A 27,642-nucleotide genomic window follows, 5' to 3' on the forward strand; every position below is an offset into this window, starting at 1 on the left:
GGCTTCTTTAGGAACTTAGAATCCAGATAGTGTTAATGATTCTCCTAGTAAGGTATGATGATTCTTGAACATAGCTACTTTTTGAGTCTTGGCCGTGGCCCAAAGCACTCTGTCTTCCAGTATTACCACCGGATACATACATGCCACAGACACATAATTGGGTGAACCTTTTCAGATTGTGACTCAGCTTTGCTAAATTCCCCAACTAGAGGTGTCCAGGGTTCTTAAGCACACTCTTATTGCCTTGGATCACAACTTTATTTCTTTCTTTTTCTTTCTTTTCTCTTTCTCTTTTTTTTTTCGTTTTCTCTTTTTTTTTTCATTGCTTTTTCTTGCTTCAAGAATCATTTTAATGATTTTTTAGATCCTCAGTAACATGTCTCCTTTTTCATCATTCTTTCAAGAGCCAACATTCATGAACCACAAATTCAAGATACATATGCACTGTTTAAGCATACATTCAGAAAACAAAAATATTGCCACCACATCAAAATAATTAAACTGTTATAAAATTCAAAATTCATGCAATTCTTTCCTTTTCAATTTAAGCACGTTTTTATTCAAGAAAGGTGATGGATTCATAGGACATTCATAACTTTAAGGCATAGACACTAAGACACTAATGATCACAAGACACAAACATAGATAAACATAAGCACTAGAATTCGAAAAACAGAAGAATAAAGAACAAGGAAATCAAGGAACGGGTCCACCTTAGTGATGGCGGCTCTTTCTTCCTCTTGAAGATCCTATGGAGTGCTTGAGCTCCTCAATGTCTCTTCCTTGTCTTTGTTGCTCCTCCCTCATGATTCTTTGATCTTCTCTAATTTCATGGAGGATGATGGAGTGTTCTTGGTGCTCCACCCTTAGTTGTCCCATGTTGGAACTCAATTCTCCTAGGGAGGTGTTTAGTTGCTCCCAATAGTTTTGTGGAGGAAAGTGCATCCCTTGAGGAATCTCAGGGATCTCATGGTGAGTGGGGTCTCTTGTGTGTTCCATCCTCTTCTTAGTGATGGGCTTGTCCTCATCAATGGGGATGTCTCCCTCTATGTCAACTCCAACTGAATAAAAGAGGTGACAAATGAGATGAGGAAAGGCTAACCTTGCCAAGGTAGAGGACTTGTCCGCCACCTTATAGAGTTCTTGGGCTATAACCTCATGAACTTCTATTTCTTCTCCAATCATGATACTATGGATCATGATAGCCCGGTCTATGGTAACTTTGGACCGGTTGCTAGTGGGAATGATTGAGCGTTGGATAAACTCCAACCATCCTCTAGCCACGGGCTTGAGGTCATGCCTTCTTAATTGAAGGCCACAACTTCATAGAAGTGGTCTTGATGCACCCTTGAGATGAATCTTTCCATCTCCCATGACTCGGAGGTGGAAGCTTTTGCCTTCCCTTTCCTCTTTCTAGAGGTTTCTCCGGCCTTGGATGCCATAAATGGTTATGGAAAAACAAAAAGCAATGCTTTTACCACACCAAACTTAAAATTTTTGCTCGTCCTCGAGCAAAAGAAGAAAGGAGAGAGTAGAAGAAGAAGAAATGAGGAGAAAGGGAATGGCTTTGTATTCGGCCAAAGGGGAGAGAAATGGTGTTTAAGGTGTGTGAAAATGAAGGAGTGAAGGAGGGTTTATATAGGAGAGGGGGAAGAGTAGGGTTCGGCCATTTGAGGGTGGGTTTGGGTGGGAAAGTGGTTTGAATTTGAATGGTGAGGTAGGTGGGGTTTTATGAAGGATGGATGTGAGTGGTGAAGAGAAAGATGGGATTTGATAGGTGAAGGGTTTTTGGGGAAGAAGTGTTGAGGTGATTGGTGAATGGGTGAAGAAGAGAGAGAGTGGTGGGGTAGGTGGGGGTCCTGTGGGGTCCACAGATCCTGAGGTGTCAAGGAAAAGTCATCCCTGCACCAAATGGCAAGCAAAATCTCGATTTGTGCCAATTCTGGCGTTAAACGCCGGGCTGGTGCCCATTTCTGGCGTTTAACGCCAGCTTCTTGCCCATTTCTGGCATTTAACGCCAGTCTGGTGCCCCTTTCTGGCGTTAAACGCCCAGAATGGTGCCAGACTGGGCGTTAAACGCCCAACAGCTAACCTCACTGGCGTTTAAACGCCAGTGGGTGCGTCCTCCAGGGTGTGCTGTTTTTCTTCCTGTTTTTCATTCTGTTTTTGCTTTTTTCATTAATTTTGTGACTTCTCATGATCATCAACCTACAAAAAAGAGAAAATAACAAAATAAAATAGATAAAATATAACATTGGGTTGCCTCCCAACAAGCGCTTCTTTAATGTCAGTAGCTTGACAGAGGACTCTCATGGAGCCTCACAGATATTCAGAGCCATGTTGGAACCTCCCAACACCAAACTTAGAGTTTGAATGTGGGGGTTCAACACCAAACTTAGAGTTTGGTTGTGGCCTCCCAACACCAAACTTAGAGTTTGACTGTGGGGGCTCTGTTTGTCTCTGATTTGAGAGAAGCTCTTCATGCTTCCTCTCCATGATGATAGAGGGATATCCTTGAGCCTTAAACATAAGGGATTCTTCATTCACTTGAATGATCAACTCTCCTCTATCAACATCAATCACAGCCTTTGCAGTGGCTAGGAAGGGTCTGCCAAGGATGATGGATTCATCCATGCACTTCCCAGTCTCTAGGACTATAAAATCAGTAGGGATGTAATGGTCTTCAACTTTAACCAGAACATCCTCTACAAGTCCATGGGCTTGTTTTCTTGAGTTGTCTGCCATCTCTAGTGAGATTTTTACAGCTTGTACCTCAGAGATCCCTAACTTCTCCATTACAGAGAGAGGCATGAGGTTTACACTTGACCCTAAGTCACACAAGGCCTTCTTGAAGGTCATGGTGCCTATGGTACAAGGTATTGAAAACTTCCCAGGATCCTGTCTCTTTTGAGGCAGTTTCTGCCTAGACAAGTCATCCAGTTCTTTGGTGAGCAAAGGGGATTCATCCTCCCAAGTCTCATTTCCAAATAACTTGTCATTCAGCTTCATGATTGCTCCAAGGTATTTAGCAACTTGCTCTTCAGTGACATACTCATCCTCTTCAGAGGAAGAATACTCATCAGAGCTCATGAATGGCAGAAGTAAGTCCAATGGAATCTCTATGGTCTCAGTTTGAGCCTCAGATTCCCATGGTTCCTCATTAGGGAACTCATTGGAGGCCAGTGGACGCCCAGTGAGGCCTTCCTCAGTGGCGTTCACTGCCTCTTCTTCCTCCCAAAATTCGGCCATGTTGATGACCTTGCACTCTCCTTTTAGATTTTCTTCTGTATTGCTTGGAAGAGTACTAGGAGGGAGTTCAGTAATTTTCCTGCTCAGCTGACCCACTTGTCCTTCCAAGTTTCTGATGGAGGACCTTGTTTCAGTCATGAAATTTTGTGTGGTTTTGATTAGATCAGAGACCATGGTTGCTAAGTCAGAGGTATTCTGCTTAGAACTCTCTGTCTGTTATTGAGAAGGTGATGGAAAAGGTTTGCTATTGCTAAACCTGTTTCTTCCACCATTATTGTTATTGAAACCTTGTTGAGGTCTCTGTTGATCCTTCCATGAAAGATTTGGATGATTCCTCCATGAAGGATTGTAGGTGTTTCCATAGGGTTCTCCCATGTAATTCACCTCTTCTATTGAAGGGTTCTCAGGATCATAAGCTTCTTCCTCAGATGAAGCCTCCTTAGTACTGCTTGGTGCATTTTGCATTCCAGACAGACTTTGAGAAATCATATTGACTTGTTGAGTCAATATTTTGTTCTGAGCCAATATGGCATTCAGAGTGTCAATCTCAAGAACTCCTTTCTTCTGACTAGTCCCATTGTTCACAGGATTTCTTTCAGAAGTGTACATGAATTGGTTATTTGCAACCATTTCAATTAGCTCTTGAGCTTCTGTAGGCGTCTTCTTCAAATGAAGAGAGCCTCCAGCAGAGCTATCCAAGGACATCTTGGACAGTTCAGAGAGACCATCATAGAAAATTCCTATGATGCTCCATTCAGAAAGCATGTCAGAGGGACATTTTCTGATTAATTGTTTGTATCTTTCCCAAGCTTCATAGAGGGATTCTCCTTCCTTCTGTCTGAAGGTTTGGACTTCCACTCTAAGCTTACTCAATTTTTGAGGTGGAAAGAACTTTGCCAAGAAGGCATTGACTAGCTTTTCCCAAGAGTCCAGGCTTTCTTTAGGTTGAGAGTCCAACCATGTTCTAGCTCTGTCTCTTACAGCAAAAGGGAATAGCATAAGTCTGTAGACCTCAGGGTCAACCCCATTAGTCTTGACAGTGTCACAGATTTGCAAGAACTCAGCTAAAAACTGATGAGGATCTTCCAGTGGAAGTCCATGGAACTTGCAATTCTGTTGCATTAGAGAAACTAATTGAGGCTTGAGCTCAAAGTTGTTTGCTCCAATGGCAGGGATAGAGATGCTTCTCCCATAGAAATCGGGAGTAGGTGCAGTAAAGTCACCCAGCACCTTCCTTGCATTGTTGGCATTGTTGTTTTCGGCTGCCATGTGTTCTTCTCCTTTGAAGAATTCGGTCAGGTCCTCTAAAGAGAGTTGTGCTTTGGCTTCTCTTAGCTTTCTCTTCAAGGTCCTTTCAGGTTCAGGATCAGCCTCAACAAGAATGCCTTTGTCTTTGCTCCTGCTCATATGAGAGAGAAGAGAACAAGAAAATGTGGAATCCTCTATGTCACAGTATAGAGATTCCTTGAAGTGTCAGAGGAAAAGAAGAGTAGAAGACAGAAGTAGAAAATTCGAACTTATCACAGGAGATGGAGTTCGAATTTTGCATTAAGGAATAGTGTTAGTCCATAAATAGAAGGATGTGAGAAGAAGGGAAGTGATTTTCGAAAATTAAGTGAAAATTTTGAAAACATTTTTGAAAAACATTACTTAATTTTCGAAAATGAAAGTGGGAAAGAAGTGAAGTGTTTTTTGAAAAAGATTTTGAAATTAGAAATCAAAAAGATTTGATTGAAAATTATTTTGAAGAAGATGTGGTTAAGAAAATATGATTGGTTTTAAAAAGATGTGATTGAGAAGATATGATTTGAAAAACATTTTAAAAAAATTTGATTTTGAAAATTAAAAACTTGGCTAACAAGAAAAGATATGATTCAAACATTAAACCTTTCTCAACAGAAAAGGCAACACACTTAAAATGTTGAATCAAATCATTAATTGGTAGCAAGTATCTTTGAAAAAAAAAAGAAATTAAATTTGAAAGAGATTTGATTGAAAAGATATGATTTGAAAAAGATTTGATTTTGAAAAACTTTGAAAACTGAAAAAAAATTGCATTAAAAAACAGAATCTTCCCCCTTGTGCCATCCTGGCGTTAAACGCCCAGAATGGTGCACATTCTGGCGTTTAACGCCCAAAACTATACCTTTTTGGGCGTTAAACGCCCAACCAGGTACCCTGGCTGGCGTTTAAACGCCAGTCAGTCCTTCTTCACTGGGCGTTTTGAACGCCCAGCTTTTTCTGTATAATTCCTCTGCTGTATGTTCTGAATCTTCAATTCTTTGTATAATTGACTTGAGAAGACACAAATTAAAATATTTTTGGATTTTTAACAATAAGGAAAAGTCAAAATGCAACAAGAATCAAATAACAATGCATGCAAGACACCAAACTTAGCAGTTTGTATACTACTGACACTAATGAGAATGCATATGAGACACACAAATACTCAAGTCAAGAGAATTCAAAGATTAGAGTAAGAAATCATCAAGAACTACTTGAAAATCCTTAAGACACATGAATGAATGCATGCAATTGACACCAAACTTAAGATGAGACACTAGACTCAAACAAGAAATTTTTGGATTTTATGATTTTTTGATTTTTTTGTGTTTTTCGAAAATTAAGTGGAAAAAGGTATCAAAGTTCTTAATGAGAATTCCAGGAATCATGCAATGTTAGTCTAAAACTTCAGTCTAAAGGAATTAGACATGGTCAGCCAAGCTTCAGTAGAACATTGCATTCAAGAGCTAAATTGATGAAGATCAATCAGCTTTGGTGATGATAAGAGCATCACCTTGAAACACTAGAATTCATTCTTAAGAACTCTGAAGAAAAAAAATACCTAATCTAAGCAACAAGATGAACCGTCAGTTGTCCAAACTGAACAATCCCCGGCAACGGCGCCAAAAACTTGGTGCGCGAAATTGTGAACAATACTTTTCACAACTCTCATAATCCCCGGTCATGAACCCCAAGAACTTGGTGTTCAATACCATGGCATTACACAACTTCGCACAACTAACCAGCAAGTGCACTGGGTCGTCCAAGTAATAAACCTTACGCGAGTAAGGGTCGATCCCACGGAGATTGTTAGTATGAAGCAAGCTATGGTCATCTTGTAAATCTTAGTCAGGCAAACTTAAATGGATATGATGATGAACGAAATAAACATAAAGATAAAGATAGAGGTACTTATGTAATTCATTGGTAGGAACTTCAGACAAGCGCATGAAGATGCCTTCCCTTCCGTCTCTCTGCTTTCCTACTGTCTTCATCCAATCCTTCTTATTCCTTTCCATGGCAAGCTCATGTAGGGTTTCACCGTTGTCAATGGCTACCTCCCATCCTCTCAGTGAAAACGTTGCCTATGCTCTGTCACAGCATGGGTAATCATCTGTCGGTTCTCGGTCAGGCCGGAATAGAATCCATCGATTCTTTTGCGTCTGTCACTAACGCCCCGCCTGCTAGGAGTTTGAAGCACGTCACAGTCATTCGATCATTGAATCCTACTCAGAATACCACAGACAAGGTTAGACCTTCCGGATTCTCTTGAATGTCGCCATCAGTTCTAGCCTATACCACGAAGACTCTGATCTCACGGAATGGTTGGCTCGTTTGTCAGGCGAGCACTCGGTTGTCAGGCGATCAACCATGCATCGTGCAATCAGGAATCCAAGAGATATTCACCCAATCGAAGGTAGAACGGAGGTGGTTGTCAGTCACACGTTCATAGGTGAGAATGATGATGAGTGTCACGGATCATCACATTCATCAAGTTGAAGAACAAGTGATATCTTAGAACAAGAACAAGCGGAATTGAATGGAAGAACAATAGTAATTGCATTAATACTCGAGGTACAGCAGAGCTCCACACCTTAATCTATGGTGTGTAGAGGCTCCACCGTTGAAAATACATAAGAACAAGGTCTAGGCATGGCCGTGAGGCCAGCCTCCCAGTGATCTAAGAACTAGACGTCCAAAGATGATCTAGAGATCTAAAGTGATCAAAAGATTTTAAAATACAATAGTAAAAGGTCCTATATATAGAAAACTAGTAGCCTAGGGTGTACAGAGATGAGTAAATGACATAAAAATCCACTTCCGGGCCCACTTGGTGTGTGCTTGGGCTGAGCAATGAAGCTTTTTCGTGTAGAGACTCTTCTTGGAGTTAAACACCAGCTTTAGTGCCAGTTTGGGCGTTTAATTCCCATTTTGGTGCCAGTTCCGGCGTTTAACGCTGGGATTTCTGAGGGTGACTTTGAACGCCAGTTTGGGCCATCAAATCTTGGGCAAAGTATGAACTATCATATATTGCTGGAAAGCCCAGGATGTCTACTTTCCAACGCCGTTGAGAGTGCGCCAATTGGGCTTCTGTAGCTCCAGAAAATCCACTTCGAGTGCAGGGAGGTCAGAATCCAACAGCATCTGCAGTCCTTTTTAGTCTCTGAATCAGATTTTTGCTCAGGTCCCTCAATTTCAGCCAGAAAATACCTGAAATCACAGAAAAACACACAAACTCATAGTAAAGTCCAGAAAAGTGAATTTTAACTAAAAACTAATAAAAATATACTAAAAACTAACTAGATCATACTAAAAACATACTAAAAACAATGCCAAAAAGCATACAAATTATCCGCTCATCACAACACCAAACTTAAATTGTTGCTTGTCCTCAAGCAACTGAAAATCAAATAAGATAAAAAGAAGAGAATATGCAATGAATTCCAAAAACATCTATGAAGATCAGTATCAATTAGATGAGCGGGGCTTTTAGTATGATCATGACGTGCAAGAAGTTGAGTTGTTATACTATCGCCACCGTTCACTGTCGTCAACCGCTTTCCATTACTCCAGCCATCGTCGTTGTCGAGGAGCGTTTACCTAGGGCTTGTTCCTGCCATGGAGGAGCTTGTTTCTCCCCTGCAAGTTGCTACCTCTGTCATTCGCCACCGCCACTAGCCTTAGTCAGCTGCAATGCTACCCTTCTTCTTTTTTCCAGGTATATCTTCTTCCCTTTCTTCTTTTATTTTTTTTACATTGTTGGCATTTACTAAACCCTAATCCTACACTTGGATTTGACCTTTTTTGAACTGTTCACTCATAATTATCTAATTATTTTAATATTCTTATTTTGTTATATTTATATTTTTTGTGAAGACTTTAGTAGTTTTAATAAGAATGTTCATAATAGTACCTTGATTGTGTTAATTTCTTTACACTAAAAATTTATAGATTATTGTCTACCTGTAACTTGTTTTATTTTGTTAGTCTAATAACTTGAAGGGATAAGTATGATTTTGGTCCCTAAGGTTTAACTCGAAAATCAAATTCGTCCCTAACTTTTTTTTATATTCGAATTCAACCCTAAGGTTCATTTTGGTTTTAAAATCGTCCTTCGGATAATTATACCCTTATCTCACTCTATCACCATCTCACTCCCTCTGTGCCACATCTCCTCCTACTTTCTCTCATCTCCTTCTCTACAATCTGTCTTTCTCTCCCTTCATTTCTCTCTTTCTCTCTAAAATTATTGTGTTGTTGTTATTGAATGTGTTAAAAGGGGGATCAACTTCGGTAAAGATGGTGGGTAGAGATGCTAAAAGACGCACACGAGAAGAGATTGTCGTAGTGCGCAGGTGGCAGACACAAGCAGCAATGTAGGAACGGAGTAGCGATACAGAAGAATAGATCAAATAGAGCAACGTTGTCGGCAATGGTGGAACTTCCTTTGATTATAGAGAAAGAGAAGGAAGGAAAGGTGAGTGATGAAACGATGTCGATTACAAAGAAGGAACGATGTTGGCAATGGTAGACGAGGCCATTGATACAAGCAAGGTGAGCAGCTAGGACAGTGCCAAGGATAGTTACCTTACAAAGCCGTTGCAGCAGCACCAATGACAGCATCAGCAAAGTCACTATAACACCCACAATCGAAGGCAACCACCCTCTCTTTGTTTGCATCCCTCCCTTTACTCTTTTCGGCGAACCAGTGATAGTAGCGATGACTTGCCTCATCGTCGCACCTTCATTCTTCTTCTCTTTCCAATTTTGCTTCTCCTTTATTCTACCCCTTTCACTCTCGCTATTGTTGCCATTGTTTCCTCTGTGAGAAAGGAGAAGAAGAGAAGGAAACGGTGATAGAGAAAGACGGGACGAGGAATTGAGGAAGGATAGTGGTAGGGGTATTTTTGTCATTTAAAAAAGTATCATCATCAAAAGGATGATTTTAATATTAAATTGAACGTTGGGGACCATTTTAAACAAAAAAAGCTTAGGGATGATTTCAATTTTCAGGCTAAACCATAAGAACCAAAATCGTACTTAACTTTAACTTGAATGTATAGAAATCATAACCCCTTTTAGTTTTGAACCCTAACCATACTTTTTGATTTCGTCTTCAACTCCAAATTTAATTAGTTACTTAATTTTGTTTGGATTGGTCTTGTTAGTGGGGTGATACGGCGTTTGAATACCACAAACTAACCGACAAGTACACTGGGTCGTACCAAGTAATAACTCAGGTGAGTGAGTATCGATCCCACAAGGATTAATGGGCTGAGCAAGCAATTGTTGTATGATTATTCTAGTTGGACAAGCTAAAATAAGTGTTTTGGAATTTAAGCAACATAAAATAGTAAATCAGAGAGTGCAAAAAAGCAACAGTGAATGATTGGTGAAAATAATATGCGAAAATAGTTAAGGTGTTGGAGATGTTTAAATTTATGGATTAACAATTCTTATCAACTACTTTAATCATGCAAAGATTCAATTTATGACAAATCTTAAGTGATTAAACCCTAATTCTTTGTAATTTACCCTTCTCTAATCCAATCAACTGCCAATTTCTTAGTCAATTAATAGAAGGTTAAGTCCAATTCTAGTTCATGAGCCACACAAACCCTAAGTACCCAAAAATAAGCCGATTATATGTCACGTATTGCGTTAAATCCAGATAATTAGAGAGTTGTGAGGAATTGATTTCAAGTTGTAATTCTAGTGATGTAACTTTTCCACGATTCAACAAGAATTCAAATAGAAAATGAGTTATCTTCCACTCTAATTCATAGGATGAAGAACAAAATCAATCCTTGAATTTAAAGCAGTGCATTGATTAAGAGTAGAATGACAATAATATTAACCTATTAAAACAAACAGAGCTCCTAACCTTAACAATGGAAGTTTGTTGCTCATGGCTCAGAGAAAAACCTAGAGTTGTAAAAAGCATAAAAGTACAGAACGAGGAAGAAGAAGAGAAGCCAGCTCGAAGTGCTAAATATTTTCTTCTTTTATATCTAATCCTAATTGATACAAAATTAAAATTCTAAAACCTAATAATATCTTTTCTTAATTCAAAAATTAATTAAAAAACTAAAGAAGCTTTTCGTGGAACTTGATGACACGGGCTTGGCGCTAAACACCGAGTAGTGGCATTTAGCACCACCAAATAAAATGCTTTTCACATTTTTCAAGGCACTTGGCTCTAAACACTGAGTAGTGGCATTTAGCGCCACCTCTGTCGAGTTGTTACACGCTTTACGAGGCCTTCGGCGCTAAATGCCAAGTCATGGTGTTTAGCGCCAGCTTGACAGCAACAATTTAATTCGTTTTCTTTTGCACGAACTCTATCAAACTCGCCCAAATTTTACCTGTAATCAACAAGATGGCAATACAAATCAAAGTAGCATTCTTGATGATCTAAAACACTAAAATCTCATAATAATTCATCAAATCCACATGTAGTTTACTAAGAAAAGATAGGAAAGATGCTCACACATAATGGGATTGGAGGTGCTGTGCGAAATTAACATTCCAGAGTACAAAGGTGCATAATTCAGTTAATTTCTTCACTTGGCTCTATTTTATTAATGCGTGTTTATATTTTTTCTTTATTATTATCAATAATAAATTTTATTTGAGTGTTTTTATTCGTTGACATGAAATTATTCTAAGTAAGCTTTCTGTATGCTATATTTTTTTGAACAGCTCATCATCCTAATATTAATGTTGTTGTTAAGGTGCTTAGATAGGGTAATTTCTTGTTATTTTTTAACTATTTGCTTATTAAATAATTTAGAACTGATAATTTTGCTTGTGATTTTTAATTTTTCGTTATGTGGTGGATTATTTTGTTGAAAACTTTAAATTATGTGGTAGATTGTTTTGTTGAAAGTTTTAAATTTTGTCTGCTTTAAAATTCATTTTAATTTACTAGTATAAAACCTACTAGATGAAATTCATTTGATCCAATGATATCCAACATTGTGACATGAGCTGGAGGGTCATGGATTCAAATCTTAGATTTACTACCTAAATTTATATTTTTAAATGTTAAGTAAATTATTTATCCTTGGTTCATAGTAAATTATTAGTTTGGCAGCTTCATTAATTTGGAATCATATGATACTATATTGCAATGAAATTTAGAGCGGATGACAAATATTATATAGCTATAGTGAGTGCCTTTTTGTTTTGTCAATTCTTAATGCTAAAATACTGTGCTATCAATTCTTGAGGATTTAATTTCTAGACAATTTTGCAATTTGCAAGTATAACCTAATCTCTAATATACATTAGTATTGCTCTTTCAGTTTCTGGTTTAATTTTATTCAACTTTTGTAATAGAGGATTTGGAGCATTTCAAATTTGATTTTTCTACTCAATTAGATTTTCTCTTAATATTTTTAATTTTAATAATAAACTTTGATATTTGAACTAGTTTATGAACTTTTAACTAAAAATTATAAACAAATTATTATAAAAAAATTATAAAATTTTGAATTTTGTTAGTTTAGAAATTATTACATTTAAATATTTAAAATTATATATTGAATTTTCAAACAATTCTTTTTAAATAAAATTTAAGTTTATCGTCAGTTAAATCCGCCAGTAACTATTAATTTGATTATTAATAATAAATAATATATTACCGTCTGATTTACTGGGGGGAAATCCGACGGTAACAAGCTCCAAAATTTCGCTAATTAAAAGTTTATATCCGCCGGTAATTAGCAACGGACGAAAAAATCCGCCGGTAAGCAGTTACCGGTGAGGTTTGTAACACCCTTACTACTAGGATGTGACGCTTCTGGCTGCGTCGCTTTGATAGAGAGGATATTATGACAACTTCTATACACTTTATAATAAAATATGACCTTTTAACTTGAAACCATATCGCTATTTTCTTAGAAAAACCAGAAATACTTTTTAATTTTTACAAACATGCATATACATATATACAAAACTTCTTACACAAGTAAATTACAAATATTATATACATACATATCATTACAATTATGACTCCTATCCCTCTTACAAAAATATAATAATAAAGGTGAGCGAAAACTATAACTGATACATACAAATAGAAACAGCACAGCTAAAAACTTAGCAAGAACTTCATAAGCTTCCTCATCCATTGTGAAAAGAGAAGTCTGTAAAGAGTGAGAACCTAACCACACGGTCTCACCAGAGAAGTTTAGAATTGTTGTGAGAGGATACATATAAAAAAAAGAATAGATTTTAACTGCAACGATCATCGCTCATCTTATGAATCGATTCAATCATAAACAATTAAATATCCAAAAATTCATTTTTTGCTTCTCAGTTATAAGAATTTCAAAGGTCAAATAATATCCCATAACATAATCGAGTACAGCCTGGGCCAAATACAAAACCAAATCATGGCCTCCAATCCAACATATAATCAACCACGCCCTCCGGTCCAAGTGTCCAATATATAATCAAATCATGGTCTCAAAAGCATCAATTCATTCACTAATACTCACTCTCAAGAAAAAATCAATCATAGACAAAAAATGCAAGACAAACACAATTAGAGAGCAGTTACAGCAAGTATCATAATTAATAGTTAGACAAAATTTATGAGATAGGCAAATTAAAACACTTATGCACACCCAAACACTAGCAACCAAATGCAGTATTGTAAAATCTTGTAAATTAATAAATAATTAACTAGTAAATTAATTATGAGCCAAAGAAATTAGGAAATTAAATTTTATAATTTGGAGAAGTAAAAATATTTAAAATACAAATTAAAATATTAATTTTAAAGATTTTGTCCCAAAGTTTGGTCAACAAGCCGTTGAACTAGGCCCATATTAGGCCTAAGGCCCAACATATATAACCTTGATTCAGCCACTCCTTCCCTTCATTTTTTTAATTCACGTTGGAAAGAGAGATTGAGGAAGAAACCCCAAACCCTTATCACCTCAACCCTTATCACTCATTCCCTTCACTTGTCTGTTTTGTTTGAGTATGCAATTGATTGGGCTTTCCTATTTGCTTAACTGTAATTAATTGCTACTTGATCTATTTATTGTATCTATTTCTATATTTGTATTTTTCTTGCTTGTCTTGTATGTGTTTGTTTCTAAGAGAATCCTCGTGCTAGTGGAGGAGAAGATAAGAGTTGTTCCACTTGGTGATTAGAAGGTTTACAGAGAACTAATTAGGAAGAGATAGACTATAATCCTTAGATATAGTCATCTTATTTCTGGCTTAGTGAGAACTCTAGGATTTGATTCGAATGGTTGGGGATTTTCGAATGCCTCCTGCTTTTTGGGACTTTATGTATTATCTATATGGGCACCTTTACCATACTGAGAACTTCCGGTTCTTATTCCGTACATATTTTGTTGTTTTACAAATGCAGGAGATGAGGCACTTCGCTGAGCGTGCTAGACACTCTTTGGGAGAGAAGATCTACTTTGGGAGTTTTGTATTTTGTATTTTGTGTATGTATATATGTAGTATTCTCCACTTTTGTATAGAATTTGTATTTTGTCCCCATTAGAGGTTGACTTTGGAGAACCAAGGCCTGTATTTATGTTTTTGGTTTATTTTTGGCTAATATATATATATATATATATATATATATATATATATATATATATATATATATATACATATATATATATATACTCTAGCCGGCCTTTGTTTCGTAGGTCGAGTTTAGAATTTGTTATACAATCTTGTAGGAACTCTTTATCTATGTATATATATATTGTCTCTTCTGCTTTCCGTTACCTCGCTTTCTATTTCTTCACATTTTGAGTACGACGCGGTTTTTGTTTATTTTTGTTTATCCTTGGATAAAGGCTCCTAATTAAACTTCCTTTTAAATCTACCTATATATGTATTTTTTATATGTCGTAATACCTCACCACCTCTGCTTTACGAACTTAAGCGTAAAACTCTATGTGGTAGGGTGTTACAAGTATGATGAATGCCTGTCCTACTGGCCATGAGTTCACGCGTCGGTTATCTTGTTAGAACCCGGCACATCACAGGGAGAGTGTCCTGTACACCTCGTAGGGAGAGTAACCTGTACAGCTTGCAGGGAGAATATCCTATACATATCTCATAGGAAGAGTGCCTTGTCACATCTCACAGGGAGAGTTCCCTATACACCTCGCAGGAAGAGTGCCATGTACACCTCACAAGGAGAGCGCCTTGTCCACCTCTTTGGGATATCAACCACGCAAGCAGGATAAGACCACCGTCCTTGCCAACTTAGTGATCACATTTCAATAACATTCGCAATCAATTATAAATAAGATCACAATCAAATCCATCATTAACATAATCATAATCATCACTAATCAACCATAATATTCTTCTCATTCACTCTCATATGTCGTTCTTTAATTAATCACTTTAAGGGTTAATAAGCCCAACTTTTAAGCTTCTCAGGTTTCAATTAAAGTACTCCTAAGGTCCTCAACCTTTTTCTCAAATTAAAATGAATTGAATCATAAACTAAGTTCTCAAATTAACAAAATCATCGAACTCATTTTTTGTTTAACCTTGAATAATCAATCTCATTACTTTGAATTCATTAAAATCCTTAAACCATAACTTTTTAATTTGAATCAATCAAATAAACTCATTTTTTTAGTTAATCAAGTTCCCAAAATCGATTTCAATTTCATTCTTAAGTTTAAAAACATTTTCAAAAGACTTGAAAACCATTCCATTTCGCTAAATCAAATTCGAATACTTTAACTTCTCTAAAACATCACAAAAACAAAATTCTTCAATCAAATTCAATTACTTTGAAATTCACTAAAAGCTTCTCAAAACTAACTTTAACTTTTTTTTCAAGCTCAAAACCTTTCCTCAGAGACTCAAAACTCATTTCTTTTCATAATCAACCAAACCAAAATAAATTGATTCTTATTATCCAATTTTACTTAAATTTTTATAAAAATTTTAGCAGCATCTCCTTCTGAATAGTTTCAAAACCAAACTATTTCTCAATATAAACATATAAATCAGAGTTCCAATACAAAATCATTTCTTAATATAGATATATAAATCAGATTTCCAATGCAAAACCATTGCTGAATATGAATATATAAATCAAATTTCTAACATAAAACTACTATTTCAATATAAACATACAAATCGGATTTCCAAATCAAGCTTTCATTAACTATAACTACGCCAACTCAATCAATCAAGTAAACAATCACATTCATCCAAATAACTCAATCAATCCAAAAGACTTACATAATTACCAAAAATGAAATTTCGCATCAATATCGATTTATATCAATTCCATAATATAAAATATGCTTTTAAGAAAATCTCCTACCCCAATCGCGACTCAACTATGAAACAACTCCTTTATTCTTATTTTACACCAGCGGCTTTAATTCCTGATGACATGTCACCATGTCATATTTTTCTATGCTTTTTCATACAAGAAATTGATGATTTGTGCTTAATTATTGCATGCTTTTGTGCTTAATTGGTATATTTCCTTGATCTTTTGATTTTATAAATTTTGTAGGAAATAAGAAGAAAAAGAAGCAAAAAGAACACAAAATAAGTTAAAAAGAAGAAAAGAAAAATTTTGGGCACACTTTGAAGATTGAGCACACTTTAGAACTTTAGGCCACGCTTTTAAAAACGTGGCCCGTGACCATGAAGCCATGGCATGCATTAATGCCTTATGCATGCATATAAGCCAATAAACCATGGCGTTACACAAGTGAACACTAACGTTCATCAATTGAGTGAATGCATGCAAGTAATATTAGTTCAAGGCATTAATAAAGCATGCATGCACTTAATTGAGAAAGAGTTGAATGAATGCAACGTTAATGCATTATTAAGTAAATATAAGCATGCATGCAGGAAACAATTCATTAGTAATGCCAATGGATGAATCAAGGCGTTAAATGAATTAATTAGCATTACTAATCAACTACACCAATGGAAGCATGCATGAAATTTACTTAGTAAATTAGCCCAACGTTTGCGCTCACGTTTGCCTCAAACGTGAGGTCAAACGTGAGTGGTAACCATACCCTAGAGGAGGAGCCACGTTTGCGCCAACGTTTGTCTCAAACGTTGAGGCAAACATTGGCTGAAGATCACTCAGGGGAAGGGCCAATGTTTGCGCCAACGTTTGCCTCAAACGTGAGGTCAAACGTTGGCCAAAGAATGCCTTTGAGGAGATCACATTTGAGCTCACGTTTGACCTCAAACATGAACCCAAACGTGAGTGACAGCAAAATGGCCGTTCTGCATAATGCCTTCATGAAGACGTTTGAGTCAACGTTTACCTCAAACGTGAATGCCCCAAAGTCCAAATTGCAAGCTAATTTCTTCTCAAGACCAAGGCCATCCGGATCCATCTTCAACCCAATTCCACTCCAAAGCAAGCAAAGCCCACATAACTCAAAGGCACACAGAGAAGCTAGATTAGGAATTTTATTTTGTAAATATTGTTTTGATTTTTCATTTTCATTTTGTAAAAGCTTATAAAAAGGCATCTGTTTCATTTCATTAGGAAGGCTGGCTCTGCTAGAGCATTAGGAGTAGGGTAGAATAGAAAGTCCTCTTTGAAACACTTTTAATTTTTCTACATTGTTACATTTTCAAGCATTGAATTCAATATTGGTTTATGCAAATTTCAAGTTCTCTCTCTGCTACAATTTCCTTCTCTGCTACACTTTTCTTTCCTGCAAGTTTACTTTCTGCAACCTTGTATTTGAAATTATTGAGATCCAAATTTATTTTTCCTGCAAGTTTAATTTTCTGCAATTGATCTGAGTTCTAATTTACTGCTTTTATTTAATTTTCGAGCACCCAGCCCCCTTTACATTTGATGCAATTTACTTTTCTTGTCATTTAAGCTTCCGCCCATTTAAGTTTCTGTCCAATTTAGCTTCTGCACCTTTAATTCTTGCAATTTTGCTTTGTGTCGGTCACTCTTCACACAATCCACTCAATGTTAGCTTGACTAAACTAATCACCCACTAAAGTTGCTTGATCCATCAATCCCTGTGGGATCGACCTCACTCTAAGTGAGTTATTACTACTTGATGCGACCCGGTACACTTGCCGGTGAGTTTTGTGTGTTTGGAAATTCATTTTCCCACAAAAACACCATTAATTCCGACCGTTTCTCACAGCAACAACAGCCATCAAACATAGCATGCAGTCACGGTGTAACACCCTAATGTTCAAATTCTTATGCTCGAGTCATAAGTCAATGATAATAAGGTGGTGCGACTCTCAAGGGGGATTTTTTATACATAATTACAAATAAAATTGAAAGGAGTATTAATCGAGAAGCCTGAAAAGAGTAAAAATAAAATTGCGAAGTCATATCACTCACACATCGACAACTAGAAGATAAAGCGTGAAGTCAAAAGCGATATATAGAAAAAGGCATTAGGGAGAGTAAGAGAAGGACAATATATAGATATATAACATATGTAAATAGCCACTAGTCGCGAACCGTGAAGTTTAGGCCAGCTAGGGTACAGTATGAAAGTAGTTGACAACAATATCTCCTAATCTCTTCCAAAAGAAATATAAGAGCCTCTATAGGCAAGTTTAAAAGAGTTCAATACATAATATAAGCTTTTCAAAATAAAGGTGGAGAGATTCTAAACAAAATATAAAGTAGAGAATATAAAAATCTTTGCCATCTCTAAGATGAACCACAGCTCACTTTTGAGCACCTGGACCTGTATCTGAAAAACAAGAGACATATATGGAATGAGAACCCCCGACCCATGGATTCTCAGTATGGTAAAATTGCCAAATAAATACAATGCATTGTAATAAAAACTCACTAAGCATCCTAAACTTCCTTTCACTCAATATTCACCCTATATTTTCGCTAATCTATAAATAGGCAACTGTCATAAAGGAATGCTAGATCTAATTCCTCTTCTTCATGCTGCCCAACTTTCTAACTCTCCAATAAATCAGAATCAGAATTATAAACAAAACCATCACCAGCTATTCTGTCTCAGCAATTCTATATCAATACTTCATATCCTCACCTGAAGCAAGTGAAATTACTTCACTGCGTCTACTCAGGGAGCTCAAAAATTATCATATTTTCTACCTGGAGCAGTGAAATCCATAAGACTACCAGACCGTACCACGAATTCAATCAAGTAAATTAAATGCTACCAAACTGTACTACCTAGCTAGTTCAATGACTATTGGTTTAAGCTTGATGAGTCTCTGATTAGTGCATTCATTAAGCGGTGTAATATTACCCTATAGGATATAGCCTACCAACTTGGGCTTCCGATTGATCGTAAATATGTTGGCGGATGCCTCACAGATTTTGAGCAACACATTCCTGGTAAGAGACCAGCATGGAATTAGTTCTACAAGCTTTTCGGTAAACTTCCTCCTACGGAGTACATCAACAAGTTTACTGTCACCTACAACACATGGTTTTAAGAGAGGTTTATGGTACTCCCTCCCAATGCGAGTGAGGATATTGTTAAGGCGTATGCTTGAGCATGTATCATGATGTTATTGTTTTTTCGTTGTTTGGGGATAAGTTTGGGGCACGAGCACACATTAGATTATGTAGCCAGGCCTAAGGAGTTGCGGAGACACAATTGGGTTCTGCTACATTTTCATGGTCGTAAAATTACACCAATCGTGGATATTTTGGCGATTCTTCACTCTAAGGCTACATGGTTTATGATACATCGATGTGGCTTCTGCCTTTTGGCATATAGGTAATCATTTCAGCAGTTGTTATATTTAATTGATGTGCCATAGTCGTCTGCATACCCAAAATCCACCTTGGCAGCTCGTTGTATGACTCCTCTCAATCTCTATAAATTTATGCCACTGCTTTTTGTTTTGTCAACCAAACCTTTCTATAACTTGGTTTGAAACCATAACTACTCTCTATTGTATTTTGTAGCACCTTTATCGACACAGTTGCATCTACCCTGACTATCAAAAACATATAATTCACATTAGTTTTCAAAAGTGGTGATCAGGCTACCTATAATTGCTCAACACATTAGTTTTCAAACATGTGGGAGGTCCATTATACCTTCTAACCTCTTCAATATCCGTTCTTTGTTAATGGGCAATTTGAATCAACCAATCGTAACTTTTTTCAAACTCTTTGCACTTTTCATGGTACTTGATGTGATTTAATTCTAAAACACGATACTTAAACCTACGATGAGTACTATAATTCTTGACACTCAGTATATCTTCCTCTTGCTAGAGAATAATTAACAAGTTGAAACTCATTTGGATTTGACACATCTTGCAAATTCACACATCCTAAATCATACTTCATGTCCAAAAATTCTTGATGCGCTATTGCCGAAAACCTAGATGGATATTGTTGTGTTCCGAAACTTGACAAACTCTCTCGACTGGAATGTCACTTGTGTCATCATCACTATCATCACTTATCATGAGAAACTCCTCCTCTTCGTCATGATCCTGCAAAGCACCTTCTCTCAGATCTATTTCTACGTCATCTATAGCAGGAGAATGATATTAGGAATATCTGCCATTTCAATCACAAACTCAACAAACGTATACTTATCTCCAATATCACAACCACCATCATTACATGATTTAAATCAATGGTAGATGGGAATGCCATCAGTACTGCGTCGGGTGTAACTATAGACCTTGAAATAGAAGCTCCACTTAAAACGATAGATTGAAGATTTGGTGTTGATCTTCCAAAACTTCTAACCACATTTCCAAATTTCATATACAACTCAAGCATTCTCACCTCAAAATTTTTTGTCACAGTGAAACAACACTTACAAGTCATCATCTTTCCTTATCACAAAAGAATTACTTCACAAAATCTTTGTAAATGGTAATAGAAATCTTGTAAAACAACTATTTACTTGCTTTATTCCACAAATTCCAAGTTTCTATAATATAGTATTTTGCAGTTCTGCAATATGGATGGACGGAGAAGACATGAAGCAGATCTTTACTACAAAATTTAATTTCCTTTTTATTTTATTTTTTTATAATGAATTAGTATTAAAAAATTCTCATCAGACATCTAAAAATCACAAATGTCACACATGATGCGGTTTCACTTATTTATAGACATCGTCATTCTATTAAATTGTTTTGGTTTAATTCGATTTAAGCCTGTATTTTCACTTTTACTAAATCGGTTTAAGTTAAACTGTTTTATTTAGAATTTTTTTTATGCAAATCAGATTTTACTAAACTGATTTAACTATATCCTACTAAATCGTTTTGATTATATAGAGGATAAATCGATTTGGCTTACAACGATTTACTATGTTTATATACTAAATTGGTTTTTAGATTAATTTGTATAATATTTTTGCGTCGAAAATCAAAACAAGACAATGGAGTAATATTAAATGTGAGATGCTTTAAACAAATGATTTACCCAAAATTAGTATAATTTACTTTAAACAGGTGACATTATTATTGTTTGCTTATTTGTTTACCTTGTGCCTTGTGGTAAGGGCTACGCGGCAACAAAATCTCTGCGAAGACCTGCGGCAGTACTCTAGCTAGAATCAAAGCCATGTCCCCTGCATGCAACTATGCATGTCACATGGACTCAGCTTGTACCAGAGGAATGGCTCAACACTCCTTATAGATAGATAATTCATTTTTAAATTGAGCAAGTCAGCATGCATGTATCTATTCTTAGATGAATAAAGATGTATTATCTTGTGTTGTCTCTTGTGAATGAAATATATGTATCTAGAAAAGTTAGACGAGAAAATCTAGTGATTTAGAATAATAAATAGAAGAACAAACTACTATTTCAGAACACTAAAATTTTGAATACTAATTATTCTATACGATTGTTTTGGGACGGTGGCTAATTCATATGATGCTATTAAAAATATAAATAAATATAAAGACATATGGATCATATTTTGTTTAGTTAAAATAATTAAATAACATTCCTGGCCAAGGTAGTGCCACCTAAGTGAATCTTTCGCTAATTACAATTAGTATTCTTTGAAGGGAAAAGATAAAATTGTGGCCAAAATAGTTCGTGAATAGAATATATATGCATAAAGAATATATATGTGTTGAAAGGAATTTCAAGTTATCTATTTCCATTTGACTGTATTTATATTTGTATAAAAATAAGAGTTAATATTTAAAGTGATTTTGAATTTGTAGTCGAATTTTAATATTATTTTTTAATTTAAAATTGTCTTAAATTTATTTTTAAACTTAACACCAGTCATTTTTTAGATATTTTTCAATGATAGAATAATAATGTAGTTGGACAGAAACTATATTAAAAGTTATGTTAGACTGGTAAAATGTTGTTATTTTATTTTTGACATCTAAATAAAATATAAATGGCCTCTTTTAAAGTATTTGAAGGATTAAACACTCTAAATAATATTATTTATGTTCTATTTGAACATCAAAAATAAAATGACGATATTTTACCAATCCAACATAATTTTTAACATAGTCTTTGTTCAATTACGTTATCATTTTGTGATTAGAAAGTATTTCAAATACAATCATTAATAAATTTAGAGATAAATTTGGAGTAATTTTAAATTAAAAAACGACATTAAAATTCGATTATAAATTTAAAGACTACTTTAAGTATTACCTCTAAAAACAAAGCTAATTAATATTATTCCGTTAGAATTGATGTAGGTGTTTGCATTCTCGTTCTTTTAACTCCGTGTTTTGCTCAACATCGTGTATATATATATGCTCATACTCGTGAGATATACTTTGTTTGTTCGATCCTGCGGGAACAACAACAACATCAATAATAATAATAATAATAATAATAATAATAATAATAATAATAATAATAATAATAAAGTAGCGAGTTATGGAAAGCCAATCACAAAAATTAAAAAATACAAAAACGTGAATGATTTTAAAACATATGTTAGTATGTTATAAAAAGAGTAAATTATCATTTTTTTTTACGAAAGTTGAAAATATTAACCTATTTATTTATAAAAGAAGGAAATTACTATTTATACTCATAAAACATAAATTTTTACTAACAAATCTATCCAAATCTAAAAAAAATTATTTAAAATTTTTAAATTACTTTCTAACATAATCCATCACTAATTTTTTTTCTTACTCCACATGACCACTTTTTCAATTCCAAATTCCACCACCACTCAAACTCTTCCTCACCACCACCCTAAACCCCAATTACTACCATCACTCAAAATGCCTCCCATGCCTCCGACGAACGTTCCAGAAACAACGACACTAACCCGCCAGCTCTAGTCTTCCATCGCTCTGTATCTCCCTACGTTTTTTGTAAGAAATCCGATTGCCCCACCGCGTGAAACTCTTCCAGTGACGCCCACGACCGACTCTTTTATAGCACGCCTCAGTTTGGTCCAACTTACGTCGAAAATTCTGAGTTCGAAGGCGGATCGAGGCCGTCCAAGAAGCGATTAAACAAGCTTCACTGAATTGAATTTGAGAATGAAAATTGAAAATGGGTGAATTAATACCGAGGCAGTATTTGCCCTTGATATAGCCTGTGCGGTTGCCTTGATCATCCTCCTCGATAGTGCCTAGAGAGCGCAGATTAGCGATAATTCTTCCATGTCTATGGTGTTTGTTGATATTGCTCAAGACTAGAGGGTATTGTTGGAATCAAAACAAAATTCTGCAAAAATTTTGGGTTGGTGGCTGCAGAGTGGAGATTTTGGGACTCTGAGTGGAATAGTGAAGTAGTGCGATAGGGTAAGAAACTAACGGCAATGGTAAAAGCTAGGGTTTTGGATTTGAAAATGGAGAAGAAGGAATTAGACACCACCAACAACGCTATACTGTTCTTCATCCACTCAAACTTTCTCTATCTTGCTCTACTGATCCAATTTCACATTTTCATTTATCTCTTTACTTTAGTTTGCAATCCTAATTGAATTTTTAATTTCTATGATGCAACACAAATTCATACAATAGTACACTTGTAGAACATGTGGAGTTCAAAATCACAAAAGCTTGCCTCTGGAGATGGAAGCGCTTGTTGAAGTTAGGCGGCAGCATTGTTTTGCGCTAACCGGTCCAAGAAGCTTGCGGATTTTGGATGACGACAATGATGGTGGTAGTTAGAGATAAAAGTGGTGGTGGAGAAGAGTTTGGATGGTGGTGGAATTTGAAATTAGAAAAGTGATGGTGAAAATAAGAGTAATTTAGAAATTTTAGGTGATTTTTTTGTATTTGGATAATTTTGTTATACAAAACTCATATTTCATAAGTACAAATGGTAATTTTTTTTCTTTTATAAATAAATATATTAGCGTTTTTAACTTTTGTAGGTAAAAACAGTAATTTACTCTTATTAAAAAGTGTACTACCTGTTTTATATTATTAGACTTTTTATTTTATTTGTGTGCAGTTTTATAAAATTATGTTACTTAAGAATTGGATCGGATGATAAGTTATTTTAGTAATAATAATAAAATTATCTTAATATATATATATATATATATATATATATATATAAAAGTATAGCATTTAATATGTACAATAATAATTAATTATATATTTTGGTATAATCAATAAATTTATTATTTTTAGTTAATATTTAATTAATAAAATATATTAAATTTTAAAATTAAAAGTAAAGTATTAACTTAAATGTTAGTTAATTTTAATAAAAAATATTAGCTCTAATCTTTTTTTTAGTTGATATTCAATTTGGTTTTTGAAATGCAACGCTTCACTTCTAAATCTCATAAATTGAAAATTCACTCCCTCTCCTCCGCCTCTCCAATTTACAATCTTAATTTATGTTAGTCTCTTAATAACGTCTTTGATTTGACATGTTAACTTACCTTGTCGGATAGAACAAAATATCGTATTATTTTATATTGGTATCTAATTTCAACAAGATACATCATTTTACACCAATAAAGTTAAAAAAGCATCTTGTTATGTGATGATCACTAATGAAAAAGAGATGTATTTCATATAAAATGATGTCATTTCGTTAAAAAATAGGCACTAATATAAAAGATATCATTTTATTTTATTCAACATAATAAGTTAATGTGTCAAATTAGTATGACGTTAACAAAAATAAACTGAGAGACTAATGCAAGTTATCATTATAAATTCGGATATCCAATTTGGATCAATTAAAATTTTAAAGATCAATTTTAATGTGACTTTAAATATCAAAAATCAAATTAAGTATTAACTAAATATTTTTCTTTGGCTAATATGATAACTTATTGTTTGATGAGAGTGAAAAACTGACATATCTAAATTTAAAATATTTAAGGAGAAAGACTAAATCTATTTTGTTAAAGAGATTATTATATTCTTAAATTATTTATTTATTTTTTAAAATACGTATTTTTTTTTTTAATTGTTTATCCTATTCAAATCTTTATTGATACATTTTCATCTATAAACTAATTAACAAAACAAAAAAAGATTGCTGCAATCCATTCATCCATCGTTAATAAATCTTATAATAAATATATCTTAGCCAACATGGTGAATGTGCATAGGAAGCTTACTCCATGACATGGGATAAGTCAAAAATTAATTTTCTTAATGAAATATTTGGAGTGAATCATGTTAACAACAACATCGATATCACTAGCAACATCATTTAGAGATTAGAGACCCTCAAAACTAGTGTAATTGTCAAGAATCTTGTGCATTGTGATGGTGGAGTATTGTTGAACCTTGGATTTATGCTGTGGAATTTAAAAGAAGTCTTTCCATAAGAATTGTAGAATGAAAGTGCACCCACTCTTACTTAATCTTTCAAATGGTATCTATTATTTACAATTAGTATGGTGCTACTAAAAGAGAATAAGACAGAGGCGTCTATAACACTAAATTAGAGATCTCCATAACAACTTTTTATTATAGATGAAGATGTATTATTAATAAGAATTTGAATACGGAAGATAATTAAAGAAAAAATATGTTTATAAAAAAAGTAAACGAGAAAATAATCTAAAATATAATTGTCTCTATATAAAAAATATCTTTCTTTTTAAAAATTCTAGAAATTAATCATTTTTAATAATTTTAATATTAAAATTTTTTTTAATACTCCTTTAGAATAACTTTCTCTTTATATATATACAAGAGGGACAATTGGTTTTATTGGTCAAAGTCAATGGATATAAGATACGATATTGAAGCGTATAAAGCAATTGGATTGAGTTGCACTTGAAGACATAAACATATCCTGTAACTTCTGAAGGTATCAGCATTTAACAATACATGCTACAAATAGACGGAGAGAAGCTAAGCTATCTGATCTTTATACTAATTAATTAATGAAAATGAGAAGATACACACATACATACAAGGCACACGTGAATATGACAAATATTTCTGCTCATCTGTCCCGAATTCAGAATGGTTGGATCTGGGAATCATGTGCGTGTTTAAGACAAAATTCCGAATCGGTATGGAATAACTTTGCAATTTTCCCCCTTGTGCTTCATGTTATCCAGAAACCTGCGATTAATCAGTTTGGGTCGGAGAGATAGGAAAATTATAAAAACATAATGAAAGGGTGTTGTAATGAGTTATAAGACCGTAAGAGAATTATTATTTAGTTGGTATGGTGGAAGAGTCTAAAATTTTTAGGTGTTTATCCAATATAGGATACCTAAAGCATATATAACATACCCATTAAGAATTGGCAGTCCGAAGGTAATTAATGACTAATGAGCGGCCCGTTTTTGTTAGTCAGTTCTCAATGAAAGCACTAAGGTAATGAGTTACAAGATTTTGGAATAACCTTCACCAAAAAAAAACTATCTCGTACTCTATAAGACTCTTTTAATTGTCAAGCTTTTAATAAGAGATTCTTTCAGATATTAGCTCACAAAACTCATAACATGTATCTATTTGGTAAGTACTATATATAATATGATGAAATGTTGCCATTTGTAGATATGATGAATTAGATGTTAAAATTGCAATTTTTTTTTTTGGATGATAACTTTGAAGATAAAGTATGATTTATCAATTTTATTCGAGCAGTCAATTTTTTGATAGTTAACTATTAGTCAAATTTTTTTTTCTAATTTTATTTTTGATTCTTTTCATCTTCATCAAAATTCCTAACTTTAATCTCAAATTTCGCCCCACTCTTACTCTAACTTTCTAATTCTAAGACACACAAACAACAGTTATAAACTAAAAGAAAAGAATAAAACCAAACAAAAGGGGAGAGAACAAAACGAAAGAAGAAAAGAGGAGAGATCGGAAACAAAAAAAAAGAGAGAGGGGTAAAAAGAAAGAAAAAGAGAAACAGTCATCGACCAGATAAAAAGTTGCTGACCAGAGTCTTGAATTTTGTGACTGGCAATAATGTCATTTGACATAACATGCTATCAGTGAAAAAGCATAGTAGAAACTACGATAGGAGACACAGAGAAAAAAAAAACAAAATTAAAGGTTCTCAAAAAAGTTGAGAAAGGAAGATTAAATCAAAAAATCACTTTTAATCCTTAATAAAATAGATGGTGTAGTATATTGAATTCAGAAGATTATTTTAGATTTTATCTCGTTCTGCAGTAGTAGTAGAACAGAGAACAAATGGAAGTTGTAGAGAATAGAGATAAAAAAGAGTAATACCACGATATATTTTAGTTTGGCTACGAAGTACAATGTGATCCACATTCACTTTCCACCATCACAGTGGTATTTTCACTATAATCAAGATAGATTATAATCACTAATTTCAAGAGTCTTATTCTTATAACACACCTAAATTATTCCAAACCTAATAATCTCTAAATACTAACCCAACTTAAAAAAAGAGAACTAAGTACACTCTAACCTAACACACTTTTAAAATCAAATACTCAATTAAAAAAATAAATTAAATTTTATATTTACTGTCTCTTTGCCATTTGTATCTCTCAATATAAATTTAAATTTAGACAAAAAAAAAACAACTCAAATACCAAATAATAAAGGCTGTGTATGTAATCAGATTATACTTGAATTGGTTGCCTTCTTCCTTAAATGAATTCTTCGTATATATAGGGCTTTGATTTCTTCTTCAATATTGGAATCTTTTCCTATTTGATCAAGCTAGCCATTTCACTCTTTAGTGATACA

At 34.4% G+C, this 27,642-nt stretch overlaps 1 long non-coding RNA gene and 1 other non-coding gene across 2 annotated transcripts; one reads left to right on the forward strand and one right to left on the reverse strand.

Moving 5' to 3' along the window:
• The first annotated feature begins 4,008 nt into the window (after positions 1 to 4,008).
• Positions 4,009 to 4,116, forward strand: LOC112793428 (small nucleolar RNA R71). The gene has a single exon (XR_003198119.1). It is a non-coding gene; the product is annotated as a small nucleolar RNA R71 (small nucleolar RNA).
• A 15,024-nt stretch (positions 4,117 to 19,140) lies between these two features.
• LOC140182660 (uncharacterized) lies at positions 19,141 to 21,265 on the reverse strand. The gene is made up of 2 exons (XR_011878657.1): positions 21,018 to 21,265; positions 19,141 to 20,007 (listed from the first exon to the last, which is right to left on the reverse strand). It is a non-coding gene; the product is annotated as an uncharacterized lncRNA (long non-coding RNA).
• Between the last annotated feature and the right edge of the window lie 6,377 nt (positions 21,266 to 27,642).

This window comes from Arachis hypogaea, chromosome 3 (genome assembly GCF_003086295.3).
Source record: "Arachis hypogaea cultivar Tifrunner chromosome 3, arahy.Tifrunner.gnm2.J5K5, whole genome shotgun sequence".
NCBI classification, from domain to species: Eukaryota; Viridiplantae; Streptophyta; class Magnoliopsida; order Fabales; family Fabaceae; genus Arachis; species Arachis hypogaea.